Raw genomic sequence first — 8,874 nt, forward strand, 5'->3', positions numbered from 1 at the left:
AATTTACTGTTTGCAAAAGTATGAATTATTCTAAATACTAAGGATTTTCTTATCCCAGAAATATAACCTTAGCCGTATTTGGCACAACTTTTTGGAACTTTTGGTCCTCAATGCTCTTCAACTTTGTACTTGTTTTGGCTTTCGTACTTTTTTTATTTGAGCGTCACTGGTTAGTCTTGTGTGGACGAAACACGCGTCTTGCGTATTAAATTTTAAACCTGGTACCTTTTGTTAGCTATTATTCGTATGTTTCTCTGTCCTATATGTTCTCCCATTTATTTGTATTGTAGTCCTGTCATGTAATGTTGTCATTTTAATGTTATATTTAACATTGTCATAAAAGCGGGAGGTTTGGCTAGCCACAAAACCAGGTTCAACCCACCATTTTTTCCTTAAAATGTCCTGTACCAAGTCAGGAAAATGGCCATTGTTATATTATAGTTCGTTTCTGTGTGTGTTACATTTTAAAATGTTGTGTTTCTGTTTTGTCGTAGTATTCCTCTTATATTTGATGTGTTTCCCTCAGTTTAAGTTTGTAACCCGGATTTGTTTTTTTCTCAATCGATTTATGAATTTCGAACAGCGGTATACTACTGTTGCCTTTATGTATAGCAATGCGAATTCACACTCGGCAAAACAGTCATATTCGGGAATAGGTCACGTTCGGTACTTAGCAGACAGCCGACGTAGATGGTAAACCACAATCTAAGACGTGGTAAAAATGTCGTTAGTTAGTTTAGACACAGGCACATCGTATAATTCGTGATGGTGTCCATAAAATGTACGGGATGTCGTTTTTAATCTTTTCTCCTCATAACTCTGTTGGAGCAGTTTCTGCATAAGGAGCACACTCCTGTATATGAAGTCCATATAGTGTGAACATGCACGAGCATAACGTTTCAATTGAGATATGTAAATACCATACGACGGAGCAGAGGGTATGTTACTGCTGAGAAATGGGAAATTCATAATTGGGAAGTTGAAATCATCCCGTTTGTCATAGATTTTAGTGTGAAGTCGTCCATCTGTGTCAATATTGAGGAAAAGATCAAGGTATGACGCAGTCCTTCTAGTATCAGTAGTATCCTTAATTTCAAGTTCACTGGGATATATGAGGTGCAAGTACTGACTGAAATATGGGTCATTCAGTGATAGGACATCATCAATATATCTGAAAGTGAAATTAAAGAATTTCGCTAGGTGCTTTTTCTTTTTGTCTTTTAGAAGGATCTGAATGAATTCTGCTTCATACGAGTACAAAAACAAATCGGCTAGAAGGGGTGCACAATTAGTACCCATTGGAATACCGACTGTCTGTTGAAATATCAATCCTCCAAACTCAACAAATATAGTGTCGATTAAAAAGTCCAGCATTTTGATAATATCTTCCTCAGTGTATTTTCTGATAGAATCAGTGTGGTTCTTCACAAAATAAGAATTGTTATAACCCAAAACAAGAAATTTATATCTACGATTCCTCAAAACGTCAATTTAACAGTGCGCAACGCAGGGCACAAGCTTCACAAATAATATCACTCGCATATACAATTATGAAATCAACCCAAATTGATAAAATATTTCATTAGTTGATACAAAAGTAGTGATAAACAGAAAGCAACAATACTGATATGATTAAATGAATAAAATGTAGTAGGTCCAGGCAAAATATCGAATGGATACAGGCAATGTTTCTCAGACATATGAAATTGTAATAATTGAAATGGGATTGACAGTGAAACAAACCTGACTATGTAATGATCCAAAATGAAATAATTTAATCTATGGAGATAGATAACCAGTTGAACAAGCAATTATAAATGAAGTAGAGTCAACAATCTGTTAGATGAAAACAGTTAAATCATCAGCTGTTAATGGAATTACCTCAGAAAATTTAAATATGAACCTGAACAGATTATACAGTTTATAGTTTATAATAGAATACCTTTGCTTCATTTGGCAAAACCTCTCGGAATTTTGGATCCTCAATGCTCTCCAACTTCGTACTTTATTTGTCCTTTTCAACTTTTTTATTCGAGCGTCACTGGTGAGTCTTTTGTAGATGAAACGCTGGTCTGGCGTACACAATTTTAATCCTGGTATCTATGATGACTTTATTTACATCAATAACTTAACTTTTTACCATTTAGATGTGCCGGAAATTAAAAATCTGGAACTGTAACCTCAGTATTTAAAGATAAGATTTACCCTGAAAATCATAGAGGTCTGACTTTACTAATACTTTTTTCGACTGTATTGCAAGGTTTTTTAAAGGACTGCGTTGACTCTAGCTCTACTATCAAAGCAAAGTAAATCACAAGGTGGTTTCATAGAAAAGTCATCATCACAGAATGCAGCGTTTATTGGCACACAAACTGCATTAGGTAATGAGGAATTACTAAAAGCACCTTTTCCCTTACTTATTACCCAAAAGGACTTTGATTAGTTAAATCAAACTACTCTTTAATAACTTATACCATGATTAAATCTGTGGTGGAGTTTTGATACTTTTACGAAAAGTGAAACAAAGATTAATAAAAAAAATAGTAAAAACAGGTTAAACATTGACGACCTACTAGAACTGGCTAAAAAGACTTTATATTCTCTTCTTGGACCAGGAATACTTGTAAGGAAAGGGGTTGTCTCCAATAGGAGCTCAAAGGTATGGAACACGTATGTAATATCACGCCCATTATATGGAATACAGGTGATGAATTTTATAGTCAGTCGTCCTTAGATTAGAAAGACTACAGCTCAAAGAATGTAGACAAATCCAGGGACATTCCCATCGAAAAACAAGTGTTACGCTGCACTCACTATAAGTGGAATAGCCAGTTCAGGCAGTAGTGGACTGATTACTACTTTCTTAGGAAAAATCCTTCACAACTAAAAATACTAAAGAATATGTGATTTTAGAAAAACAACTAAGTATGGCAAAACAAGATGGGCAAAGCTACATTATTTAAGGTATTCAAAGGTAGTCTTTTGTAGAAGACAGGCGCGTCTGGCATACAAAATTTAAATCCTTGTATCTATGATCAGTTTATTTAAGAAATATAATTCACTAGAGATCAAAACATTACTGAATAATGAAATAGATACCACACAATTGAAGAAATAAAACAGTTAAGAAACACATAAGCCAATACTGTGACAACAAGTGGCAAGAGGAGGGACAACTGAAGTGTACTTTAAAATTTTCGAAAAATTTAATTACATGCTATTGGATATGCACATCAGGTATGGAAATCTGTTCCAAATTGTCAAATTGAAGTGAAGGCCAGACTGCTTACTGAAACTTACATGTTACAAGTAAATAAAGTCAAATTAAGAAGTAACAAAGAAATTTCAAAATGTCAACTATCCATAAATGATACAGAAGATTTAGAGCATTTTTAATGATATATAGAAAATTGAAAGACTTGCGTGAGCATATGAAAATTTTATAAAATAAGAAGTACTACTACTAGACTGTTTTACTGAAATTATGAGAAGATTTATTTTCCTAAAAAGAGACAACTTCATAGACATCGAACAAATAACAAAGACTTTTTGTTATGGGATACGTGTCAGGAGAACTTCTCTACTGAAAGGGCAAGACATAACGTAAAGATATAGACTTAAAATACGCCAGATAAAAAATCCAATGCTTTTAGTATATACAATAACCATGGTTGGTGAGATAACTAAAGTTTAATGTAAGTTGTAAACATCTTTAAATCTTAAAACAATGTATCCTTTTATGAGTGTACCCTAGAGACGAGTACCTCACCTGGAAAAAAAGTATATAAAAAATAGCGAACTCTAGATTGAATAAGGGGAAGTCATAAAACTGACAATCTTAAACATTATCAGCCAACGGAACGAGTGGAAACCATCTGTCTTGGTACATGCATTTTTGAAGAAAATTATGAGTTAAGCCTGACTTTATAGTTCGCTAAACCTCCCACTTGGAAGACAGTTTATGAGTTTGAATGACCCGTTTGTATTTTTCGTTTCTCTTTTATAGTTCCGTTATATTTATAAAATTGGGTGAGCAACCCAAACAGACATAATAGGTTAATGTGACAATAATTGGGACCAAGCAGCCAAAACTGTGGAAACATACATCACAGACATACAACACATCTGACTTAAAAATTCAAATTAACATACAAATAAATCTAACACAGACGCCAATAAAAAAGTTTTTGTAGTTGATAGTGAAGTAACAAAGACGCCGATAAAAAAAGTTTTTGTAGTTGACAGTACATACCATGTATAGTAAACACTTTTTCGATAAAATACTAATTAAGTAAAATATAAATACAAAGGTAAACAACATGGAAACAACACTGTAAAAACCTTATGCGTCCAAATCGCACCTCTGGGGCCACTTGCACCAGTAACAGGTACATGTAATAAGAAAACCTGCACGTCCAGTATTAACGGTCAAATCAAGGAAGCCAACAAAACCGATAAAAATTTCAGGGTGACATGGTGGACATTTCGGTTCGGGAACAAGACAACTATTTAAATGTCACTGACGAGTCAGAAATCTGTAATGATCAATCATGACCTGACGGCGACCTTTGTTTTTTCCTACTAACCTTGTTGGGATAGATTTTTTTTAGTTCCGAATATACCTCTGTTAGTGAAGTCGCCATAATGAGAACAAGTGCTGACCTATCAATTGAGGTACCTGAACGGGTTAGACTGGGACTTGTTTTTTTATTACTAATAAAGATAGGAATATAATAAAAGGAACACTATTTGCTTATTTTAGGAAAATTTTGTATAAATTATATTGGTTCATACTAGATCAAGAACATAGGTTCATTCATAGTTCTTCTAACAGAATATTACCTTATAAAAATCCGACCATATGTGTCATTGGTATAACGGAAGATATATATATATATATATATATACCACTTTCATGTACAAGAATTACGGACATTTCAAGGCGAGATAACTCGTGTTACTTTTCTATTCTGGTTCCCATCTTGTTCTCATCGTCTGGTGACCAGTAGATAAGAATAGATAACTCCCCTAAACGAACACCCCGCCAATAGATGTCACTTTGACGTTATGCCTATAGGGTAATTTATGATATTAGCAGTTATACGATAATTCCGAACGCAGTTGGATTTAAGAAAGAAACCCCGCGTACACTATACACAGATGAATGATGAAGAAATTGCCGATAGGAAAGAAGTAATTAAAAAAAGAAAAGTTTTGCATGCCCTATGATGTAGAAAGAATATTTTCTGTTAACGATGGTTCAAAAGAGATACGTTTACATGTTATTATATTTCCTATATTTATAATATATGTATATCTCTTGATCAATACTTTTTTTAATTTTTTTTCTTAATCTAATAAATTTTCTTATTGTATGAAATTTGTAACCCTGTTTATACTACACACGACCTTCTCGGAAGCTTTAAGATAGTCCAAATAATTTCTCATCGGTGTTTCTGATTTTAACAAGTTCAATAAAAGCCGCAGGCAAACTGATCTATCCTTGTAAATTTCTTTTTAATTGGGTTAGATGAAAATCCTTTCAACATCAAGCAGGCTTTCAAGGCTTTCAAGGCTTTCTACATTCAGGTCCGTACGCTCCACAGAGAGTCAAATTGTAAACAAGCATATCACTGCCACTACCCAGCTTAAAGCCTCTTCCGAACATTTGAAAGTCCCTACTATGTACTGGTTACCTAAATTGCACAAAAAAAACATTTAAATTCCGTTTCATCTCCGCATCTAGTAAGTGTTCTACTACCAATCTATCAGTGCTTCTAACTACCTCCCTTACTACTATCAAAGAACTTGTTATTAACTTTTGTAATAAAGCTTATGAAAATAATGGTATTAATCATTTTTGGAGTGTTAAAAATTCTTTAGAGGTTTTAGATAAAATACATGCTTTTGATGGTCCTTTTAATTCTGTTGACAGCTATGATTTTTCTACTCTCTTTACTACACTTCCACACAATCTTATCAAGAAAAAGTTTTCATATTTAATTAAATGGTCTTTTGAAAAATCTCATTACAAATTTATTTGCTGTAACTCGTTTAAAGCCTTTTTCTGTAACGAAAAAGGAAAGTATGATAGATACACTTACTGGAAATGTGAAGATATGATTGAAGCTTTAAGTTTTCTCCTGGACAACATATATGTACGTTTCGGCGATAAAGTGTATCGACAAGTAGCAGGTATTCCTATGGGCACTAACTGCGCCCCTTTAATAGCAGATTTATTCCTGTATTACTATGAATCTCAGTTTATGACCAAACTCAGTAAAGACACGTCATTGTTACATTTGGTTGATACTTTCAACAATACCTTCCGTTATCTAGATGATATTTTTTCGTTAAACAATCCAGAGTTCTCTAAATATACTACCGAAATTTACCCAAAAGAACTTACTTTAGCTAAATCTAACATAAACAGCAGTAGTTGTCCTTTTCTGGATTTGGACATTTCAATCTCTAAAGGAAAACTCCATACTAAAATTTACGACAAAAGAGACGACTTTTCATTCCCTATTGTTAATTTTCCTTTTTTAGACGGCGATGTTCCTTTGGCTCCATCATACGGTGTTTATATATCCCAACTTGTTCGTTATGCCCGTGTGTGTAGTGATGTCATAGATTTTAACGAACGTTATCAATGCATCACTGGTAAATCATTAAGTCAGGGATTTCGTTACCATAAATTACGTAAAACAAAGATTTGATTAGTAAATTTGGCTGTACCTGTAGAAAAATTATTAAAATTGGTATTTCACATCCTAAATTTGACGGTAATATTGTACTTCAAGCGCGGAAATCACTATGTGATCCGTGTAAACTCATCGAACCTTTAAACAAACTTATTAGTAAAGGTTATCTTACCAATGTTGTAATTAGATCTTTGAATATAGTTTACATTGGCACTAATATCGATTTTGTCATCAGCAAATTAAAACATACCTAAATTTGTATTCTTTTCAAACGGGATGTATAAAGACACACCCACGTTCATTTTGATCTATAAAGAGGTTAAACTATCTTACTGTCTGTCGATACATTTATTTTTGGCATTGCACAAGTCATGTCTTCTTTGACTGTCCATGACGTTAAAATACTAAATCCCTGGGATGTGTTTTAGTTGATTTTAGTCTCTGATGTATGATTTTTTATTATTAATTGTTTTGGCTTTTAACTAGCTGTCAGTAACTGCGAGTACTCTCAAATCGTACTTTCTTGTTCATTTGACCTGTTGATACTAATTGTAATGCTTTTTTGTTATTTAATGTTATTCAGGGTTATATCTGGTCTATATACCAGCTTTGATAAGTGTTTGGTATTACTATAAATTTTACTTCGTACTATGAACATCAAAATTATTTATTTTGTAAAAATATTTCCTTTCTCTATTGGAACTGTACACATATACCTAACAACAAAATTATTTTCATTTACCTGTGTTTAAAATAAATGCAAATGGCTGATATTTTTGTTCGAGCATATTGTTTTTCTTAAATTGTTTAACATTTCATACCGATATAACATGTTACTTTTATTATTCTTCCCTTAGTTTATTTATTTTGTATTTGCATTGTATCATAGGTCAAATTTATTTGTTCATTGTATGTTCATTGGTGTTAATATGTCCTTTGATTGAGTTAAGCTATTTCAGTTGATATTTTATAGTGTGCCTTTCTATGTTGTGATGTTACACTAATATTTCAGAAAAAGGGTGAAGGTTTGGTGCCATTAAAACGTTTAAACCCGCTGCATTTGTTTGCACCTGTCCTAAGTCAGGAATCTGATGTTCAGTAGTTGTCGTTTGTTGATGTGGTTCATAAGTGTTTCTCGTTTCTCGTTTTTTATATAGATTAGACCGTTGGTTTTCCCGATTGAATGGTTTTACACTAGTAATTTTTGGGGCCCTTAGTATAGCTTACTGTTCGGTGTGAGCCAAGGCTCCGTGTTGAAGACCGTACTTTGACCTATAATGGTTTACTTTTTTAAATTTTGACTTGGATGGAGAGTTGTCTCATTGGCACTCATACCACATCTTCTTATATCTATTGAGTATTATCTAGATTATGTTTTATATAAAAAAAAATAGCATTTAACTCTTCAACGTGATTCTGGAAAAGGATAGACAATTTATGAATATGACGAATACATAATCTTTCAATCAGTTTAATTGAAGTGTGGAGCTGGCATGTCAGTTATTGCTGTAGTAGTCCTTTAGTTAATTTATCATGTATCATTGCCATTTTGCTTAGTGTCTTAAAAGAATTTTGTTATCTATTCTGACATCGGACTCGGACTTCTTTTAAACTGAGTTTTACTGTGCGTATTGCTGTGTTTTGTTTATTCTACATAGGCTAGAGGTATAGAGGGAGGGTTGAAATCTCATAAAACATATAAATAAAAGCTACAGAAGGCAATATCATAAATATGACAGACAAGATGTTCATTTTTTACTGTCAATTTTAGATTTTATTTGATATGGGTAGGTCACATGTATTCGACATTGACATTGTATAAGCCAGATGTATACTCCATGCTGAATTTTATTTGATCTAGGTAACACGTAAACTCATTAACACCTGTGGATTAAATTGTAATATTTTCCTGTCCTCTAGGAACATAAAACTTACATAATTCACTACCCTTATTTAGACATAGATATCAGTAAATAAAACCGCAGACTTTCTCCTTAAAGTTTAGTGGTTTGTACATATATTGAAGGTGTGCATGTGGTCAGGGTTTAATATTTGCTCTTTTGGGAGATAGTTGAAGTTATTTTAAAATAACACTTTGCATCTGCGGGGGCATCATTTGTTTCTCCCAGACACAATTAAATCTCAGATAAAGTTCTACATTATCTTTGTT

Source organism: Mytilus californianus, unplaced genomic scaffold, assembly GCF_021869535.1.
Source record: "Mytilus californianus isolate M0D057914Y unplaced genomic scaffold, xbMytCali1.0.p SCAF_4, whole genome shotgun sequence".
Taxonomy (NCBI): Eukaryota; Metazoa; Mollusca; class Bivalvia; order Mytilida; family Mytilidae; genus Mytilus; species Mytilus californianus.